Source organism: Puntigrus tetrazona, chromosome 2 (genome assembly GCF_018831695.1).
Source record: "Puntigrus tetrazona isolate hp1 chromosome 2, ASM1883169v1, whole genome shotgun sequence".
Lineage (NCBI taxonomy): Eukaryota > Metazoa > Chordata > Actinopteri > Cypriniformes > Cyprinidae > Puntigrus > Puntigrus tetrazona.
In genome coordinates this window covers 8,026,759-8,035,131 of record NC_056700.1, presented here as the reverse complement: position 1 = coordinate 8,035,131, position 8,373 = coordinate 8,026,759, and the positions used below count along the sequence as shown (strand labels likewise).

At 36.9% G+C, this 8,373-nt stretch overlaps 1 long non-coding RNA gene across 1 annotated transcript; it reads right to left on the bottom strand.

The window, feature by feature from the left end:
• Window positions 1-4,024: 4,024 nt before the first annotated feature.
• On the bottom strand, window positions 4,025-7,382 carry LOC122326720. Its single transcript, XR_006247501.1, has 3 exons — window positions 7,153-7,382; window positions 6,089-6,257; window positions 4,025-4,787 (listed from the first exon to the last, which is right to left on the bottom strand). It is a non-coding gene; the product is annotated as an uncharacterized LOC122326720 (long non-coding RNA).
• Window positions 7,383-8,373: the final 991 nt, after the last annotated feature.

Sequence of the window (8,373 nt, the reverse complement as noted above, 5' to 3'; positions counted from 1 at the left end):
TTGTTGAAAAGAATATGGTATGTATTGTACCTTTGGGGAAAAAAAGTGTCAGGACTGTTTTGTCTAATCTGTTTGCTTACAGAGTTGCTATGGAAAATTACAGTGAGCACATTTTGGTAAGTGCTAAGGATGTAAATCAGTTAGTTTGCCAATATTCTTGCAGTGTAAATTTTATTTCTTACATTTACCTTTACAGCGATAACTGTGCTAGTTGTATCCTTACGTCTTGACACACAGGTTCATTTTAATTAGCATATTCTGTCTTATTGGGTGTTTAAAACTATTTTGTGCAGTTCATTTAAATATTTTTTACTGCCAAAAAATCCACAGTGTTAATGAAATTTATCAGTGCTTTATGAAATTTGAATAAAGACATTTGCCAATGAACAAACATCAATAGAGCTTTAATAAAAAAAAAAAATAAAAAAAAACAATATGAGCTTTCTTCAAGGCAAACTATGAAGTAAGACCATCCCTAGGTTAAGTTGTAATCATGGTTCCCAGAGGGAATGAGAGCATCAAAACACTTTGGGAATGCCTCTGTGTTACTATGTTCTGAAGCACGTGTGGAATCATTCCAATAGAGAAGACATCACAAGCGGAGTGACAAGCAATTAAGAAGTATAAAGGCACACCCAGCAAATTACCTGTTAGTTTTTGATGAAGTTAACACATGCATGGAGTACGGCAAGGCGACACAGCATCTTGTTCACTCTGGAAACCATAGTTACCTACATAACCTAGGAATGTTCTCCTATCAAGAAATCAAGCTGTGCCAAAACACTTTGGTCATGAGATTATTTACTACTATCAAGTCCTCTGCCTAGTGTGTATCTTCCAAGCACATCAAGATGAGAGAACTTGGGGTAGATGCCAGGTTAAGGTTGTAGAAGAGGACAAATTTGTGCAGAGAGTTCCAGCCTGCTGCAGCACAAATGTGCTGCAGGCTTATGCCAAATGAGAAGCCCTTGGAGGCCACCATACTTCTGGTTGAGTGCGCTCTTACCACCATAGGTGACGAGCCAGAGGACTCATGGGTGAAATTAATGGTCTTGACCACCCACCTACTTAGAAACTGCTTTGTCTCCAGACATCCTTTCTTAAGTGGACCAAAGCAAACAAACAGCTGGTCTGCCTTATGATCAGGGTTAAGTGCTTCTACATCCTTGTTAGCCAGTTATTAGCTCCGATTGATTTTAGGAATATAGGGGTAGGTATTACTTGAAAAAATCATGGAGACTGACATGTAAACTGCTCTGAGTAAGAGGAGTTTTCCCTGATCCAACAGGACAATCTGGTGCCCCAGCCTGTATAGGGTCATGAGTGCCGACCCAGCAGTCAGGGCCCACTAGTGTGGAAGTATCCATAATATCAGAAAGTCTGCTAAGGAAACCAGCCTCTACAGGTTGTGACACTGTTTCTGGATCTTGCATTATGAGGAGCTAGTCACCTGGGGCTGCTACTGCTCAACAGCCCTGTGGACCTGGGAACGGCCTCTTGAAATCCATCAACAACATTGTTTACTGTCACCATTCCATGTCCTTGAGCAGATCAGTTTGGTATGCCTGCAACAGATAATATTAGCTTTCTTCACCAGACCGGATGTCAGTCTAACTGGCCTGGTAGGAAGCTTCAGAGCCTTAAGGATCAATGCTGAAGATGGGAAAAGATAACTTGTCTGCTCTACTCCTGGCATCGCCCCATATCCCTTCTTATTCAAGCCCACGGTATTGGAATAATTAGTAATGGTGGGGCTGAAGATATGGGATAAGTATGGTTTACCCCACAAACTCAACACTTTTGTGTAGAAATCTGGGGAAAAATTAAAGGCCCTGGGATGGAGGTTGCAATCAAGCATGCAGGAAGCATTCTTCTAATTTGCTTTTGGCATGAAGATTCAGGTTCTCAGCTGGCTTGTGGCTGCTTAACTTGGCGACAGCACAGGTCACCACCTCCACAAGCTCTTCATACGCAAGAGAATAAGATAGTCCATAGTCCATAGTCTCCTCTGTGTCAACGCACATCACATCAGCCTCCTTGGAGGAAAATGGCTCTATCTCTCTGGGGGGAAGAAACTGCTTAGTGGGCGTCTGATCCCTGAGAGGGAGCTGTGGATCTAGAGGGTAAGGACCGCGATAAGAATGAGCCCTTCTCAGATTCCTCTGCTAAATCCACTTGCGATCCCTATGACAACAGTCTGTGCCTCGGAAGTAGTAGGACAGGTGCCACAAGCAAAACTGCTAACACGCTCTTTTCTGGGTGTGCCTTTATATTTATGGTTGTTTACCTCACTCTGCTCTTGATGTCTCACTTCTTTATTGGACTGATTCCACCCATGCTTTAGAACGTGGTCATGCAAAAGCCCTTCCAAAGTATTTTGACGCAGCTCGTGTTCCTTAGAACTACATTTCAGATGTAAAATATACTGTAGGATACACAGTTCTGATACGTTCAACAACCAACATAATCATTTTTTGGGATAAAACTGAATGAACATTAAAACTGAAAATTTGATGACCCAAGAGGGTATAAAGATTGTAGAAAGACAGCCAAGCTTCATCACTGGTCTAATCAACTTCACTGATGCTGATTTGAACGTGTCATTGAAAATAAAGCAGTAGGGAGGTGTTGTTGTTTTTCTGCCTTCTGAGAGCAGAGATCAGCTGTAAAACCAGTGAGAGAATATGACTGTGGTTGACAGAGTTGAAACAATTTGCAGTTAGGAAATAAGATTTGAGAAAAAAAAACAACGGCAAAGAAAAACAGCAAAAGTTCAGTGACACAAGGGAACACCACAGGCTACAAATAACCAGAGTGATACTTAGGTCGACAACAAGTTATTTGCGTGTTTATGACCTGTGGAATTCAGATGTTTGCATGTACAATGGCAAGGGCAACCGTGTCATGTTAATCTGTTGCTTTTAACTAGAAGTTGCTTTTATTGTCCTGTTTAATTAGTGTTGCTGAGAATTTTCTAGTAACTACTCAAGCAACACATGGTAAGGGTCAGCTTGTCTTGCATTTTGTATTACCTTTCAGTCTCCGCTGGAATGTCTAGGACACTTTTTAGTGGATTTTCTACAGTATTTATAAGCATTAAAAGCAGAAAGGATTCATGCTTCAGTTAACACAAGCTAAGGCTCATTGTGCAGGTGCAGAAGAATTGCTTTCTCTTTGGTAAGGTAAATGGTATTTTCCTCCTACATTGTGATAATGTGGAGAATTGGCAACCTGTCATGGACAGTTCATATTAACCTATTTAATTCAATTGCTGAATATGGAATCAATTTTGTCTCACACCCAGAAATCTAAGCAAATCTGAAGGGACTTTCCAAATCATCCATGTCTGCCTCGTCAATTAGTCTCCCAAGATATAGTGTAATGACTCACTAAAATGATACATTTTGAAAACTTGATCATTTTGGGAAAGTCTGCTTATCTCAGTTCACTGGAGATTCTGTGTTCTACTCAGGCTTTGTGGAGTTGCTCAAACTTTAATTAAATCAGTTGGCCAGTCAAGTAAATGTATTCTGTCATGCCGTGCTGTCCTGTTTCCATTACGTCCTGGCTGTAAAGCCTAAAATTATATTTGTTGAGTGTGATGTACATCATGGTCTTTAAACAAGTAATAGTGCTTGAGTAGAGTTGATATATATATTAGAACTGTCAAACGAGTAATCGTTATTAATCGCATATAAAAGTTTTTGTTTGCATATGTGCATTCTGTGTATATTTATTCTGTACATATAAATGCACACTGTATATACTGTATATATTTTTTAAAATATTTGCATATATTTACATGTATAGATTTCTATTTGTATAATTTATGTTATAAATAAATGTAATATTTCAACAACCTTTTTCAAAATAACCTTTGAAACTGCAAATGTATTAATTTTGTCAGCACTTCATTCCTCATGCTGTACAAGTTTGTAGAGTGAAATTTGGTCAGCAAGCCTAAATGACTAAAAAAAGGGAAAAAGTGGCTATTCAAGCTTCAGTCTCTGGAGTAGGGTTTAGAATAAATCTACTTCAATTCAGGATGGTCCTTCTGCACCAAAATGCCTTTAATCCCTCAATAGCTCCTTCAGTAAGCTCCTTGGTCTTATTTAGCCTTAATGACTTGTTCTACTCACTTCTGTTGTTAGCACTAAAACTTTTGAAGGTTTACACCAGATTTTGAAGTTGCTCCACGACGCCGGAATAGTACAATTAACGTAGCAATTTAGGAAAAGCCTGATTGTGCAAGGTACTCTCTTCTTTAAGAAAATAACTTAAAGAAAAAACGTATGAAAATTTTACATAACAAATAGTCCATGTGACAGACAGTGGGAGCAGTTTTCAAAGAATTGTTAATTCCATGCCCAGAACAACTGCAAATGCTGGTTTTCCAACACATATGAACCCAAATATGTTTTTCCACATTTGAGTTTGTCAGCACTTGATTATAGGCCACAGCTGGAGAAGAGATGCAATGAATTCTCACCTGAATTCCTGTACCAGTAAATAGGCAACTTGCCACATTTGCATATAAAAAGGTGTGCTGATAAAAGAAGCACTTTAACTGGAGTTTCTATCCATTCAACATCCTTTCTCTGTCAGAGGTTTGATAGAAGACTACTTTTATCTCTATGGATCCCATTATAAGATAATTGTATTTATTTTCAGCAACAGCAAAAATGAGAGAAAGACATGGACATTTGTTCTCCTGTAGACCTCTTCTAAACTGCAGAATGTGCTCACGCACATAATTTGTTACTGCATTGATGTGCTTTCCAAGCAATCTAAAAAAAGACGGACATGAAATAGAATAACTGCTGTCAAAGGACTATACTTAAAAATGAAGAAAACAATTATTAATGAATGATAATTTTTTGTAAAGATATGTAAATTGCATATAAACATTTTTTACATTCACATCAAATATATGAAATGCATGAAAAATATTTGTAGAAATGGTTAATTTTGGTACGTTTTTATTTATTATGAGTATTAAACTTTCCCAAATTTTCCCAGACTATTAACAGTTCAATAGAGACCATGGATATGGATTCAGTCAGTAGAAAAGATATAATAAATAAAACTGTAAAAACATAATAAATTATAATAATTATAATAATTTTTAAAAAGTTTTGTGTTTTAATATGTATGAAATAAAATGTATTCCTGTGAAGTCAAAGCTGCATTTCAGCAGCTATTGCTCCAGTCTTTTGTGTCCATCTTCAGGAAACATTCAAATATGCCGATTTCTGATTTTTTGTTTTGATTTTCATTTATTTCTTTACGTTTTTTTTGACTTAAGAAAATATAGTCACATTTTCATGCAATTTAATGCATCTTTGCTGAATAAAATTGCTAATTTATTTAAGAAAAAAGTGTTTCTGACCGCAAAGTTATGTGCTTTTAAGTATTATTAAACTAATAATTGTTTGTTTTGTTTTTTAAGTGCCACTTCTAATCCTTTATATACACAATACAAATAAAGTACAGTCTAGAAAGCATTCTGAAAGCTGTAGCAGGGTGTCTTGTTAATTTTGATGTTAACAAAGGTATCTCTACAAGCATTTAACAGTAGATATCCAAGCCCCCTATGACCACGAGGGCATCTATGAGAAACAGTATTAACAGCTTATTAGCCCCGCTGTCCAAACATCTTTGGGATTTAATCAATGTCAATGTCAAATGATGCCTTGTCTTCCCCAGGGCAATAGAGTCAGGATGGGAACTGTGGGGCGACGTGCACATTTTCCAAAGGAGAAGCATGGGCCTCTAATGAAATTAATCCTTAAATTATTCATCACCATCACAGAGCCTGACAAATGTCGAAGGATTGCGGTGATGACCTGAAGAAAAAATTGTCCTCTAACTAAGTGTGATGGTATTTTTCATCTCATTTGTTTGTAACCTCAAGATCTCTTTTTTTCAGTATAACCCATGAGTCCCATAATCCTAAACACCAATCATTTATTAGACACCGTCTTAAAAACCGTGGGTTCCAGGCACAAATGATTCAGGGGCGACATTATTGTTTCGAAAAGTACATCTGTTTATGAGTCAAGCAGAGGGCACCATGTTTAAAACCCACCTTGATTTTTAGATCATCAGTATTGGTACATCTATCCATCTGACACAGGGAGAGTGTCTCCGGGGTGTCATTCATTTGGGTGGATGCTCAATCAATCAAGTCAACCATTGATCTTCCTGTCAAACGGTTTTATTCTCTCTGTAATAATCTGCTCACATTTGACAGAGACCTGTGTGGAATAGTAACGAGACAGACAGACAAGGCAAATGGTTTAAGAGGGGGCTGCAGGCCACTGGTATATGAAGCTTCTGTGGGAGTGATGAGCTACATTAACGTAATAATTCATCTATTCTGGGCAAGAGTGGAAAATATGTTACAAAGCTGAACCTACTGACTCCTGTGTAAGCGGTTTCTTCCTTTTATATATATATATATATATATATATATATATATATATATATATATATATATATATATATATATATATATATATATATGTTGCCGGGCAAGTTTACTTCTAATAAACAAAAAAAAAAAAACACAAACAAAGCCAGAACATCTAACAAATAAGGGTTCTTTTATTCTTAACTGAGGCTTAAAGGAAACTCAGCATTAAGGTTTAATTCAGGGAAATGCTTGACGAAAATCACAATCCAATCAAACAAAATATGACCTTCTTAGACAAAGTGACGAAAATAAAAATAAATTAACAGAGACAACCACCTAATTAACTTCAGTGGTCTCCAGAAACAAAATTACAACTTTCCTGAAGAAAAGAGGTTTTCACAGGAGCAAACAAGGTTACAAAAAAACAACAGCAGCGGCCTATGTGTGCTCTCCTGTTTAAACAAAGAAGAAAAAATGTAAAAAAAAGATCATAAACATGCATACCCCATCTGCACATCTACAGCTTCGTATAAGCATATTAATCAGAAAATAGACAAAACGATGCAGACTTTGGGAAAATTAAATAAGCAACAATCACTCCGACTGATTCCCTGAAAAACACAGCAAAAGCTCACATGGTCATTTACACTTGATCTCACATATCATTGCTCTCCCCTCTAACACAGTATAAAGCATAAGAATTACTGCATGCTCGGTTAACATATAAAATAACGTACATTATTTAGCACTTTAACTCTTGTGACGTTTTAGGGTAACTCACGCTCGACCTCCATTAACGTGGTCTGAATTTCCCCTCCCACACCTGTCGAGCTCTCACGAGCAATAACGCAACTCTTGTGTGATCGTCGAAGTAAACCATGTACTCGCTGACGCCACACATTCACAAGTGGATATATCCTTTTAACAGTTTTATCAACTATTTTCTTTGTGTAACTCTTGTTTTCAACCCAGATCTCTTTCGGTCTGACGTGCACTTCTCTTTCTCTCTCTCGTTTTTTTTCTTAAAGGGGACAGCGCACATAACCAAGTGACAGAAAACCAAAGGTGCATTTCCAGGGATGTAAAATAAAATAATATATCAAGTGAATCCTACCCCGTTATATATATATATATATATATATATATATATATATATATATATATATATATATATATATATATATATATATATATATATATATATATATATATATATATACAAATAAATTCATGCAGCTACATGAATATACTTCTATATAATGAGCATTTCTTCAAAATGTCAGGGTGATACAACTGTCGTAATATCATACTATATGAAAAAAAATCAAGCATACTTCATTATATATATTGCTAGTCTTTTAAGACTAGACCTAATGGCCTTGATAGAGAGATGGATGAAACGAGAGGACATTCCTGCAATATTTGCCAATAATTTCTCATTTTACCATCATTTCCATCTGACTCGAAAAAGAGGAGGTACTGGTCTGCTTGTTTCTAATGATTGGAAATGTATTGCTTTACCATTCAGTCATTATTACCCATCCTTTCAAAACCCATTTCATAGATGTTTATTGACCCCCACGACCACAAAATTCTAAGATGAATAAGATGCACTATTCTCTTTACTGAGGGTGGAACTCTCCTAGTTACACTTGGAGACTTCAACATCCACCTAGATAAACCTTAGACTGCAGACTTCCTCACTCTGCTTGACTCTTTTGATCTCAAATGATTGTTAACTACAGTTACAAATCAGGCAACCACCTTATTTACAAATGACACTGTTCCATTGATCATGTACTGGTTTTTCCACTGCACACCTTGGATCACTTCCTCCTCGCTCTTAACCTTAACATGGTTCCTGGCGCAATATATACCCTTTCACATGTCATCTTTAGACGTAACCTACGCTCACTCTCCCCCTCCCCCTCCCGTATGCTATAGTTTCATATATGTTT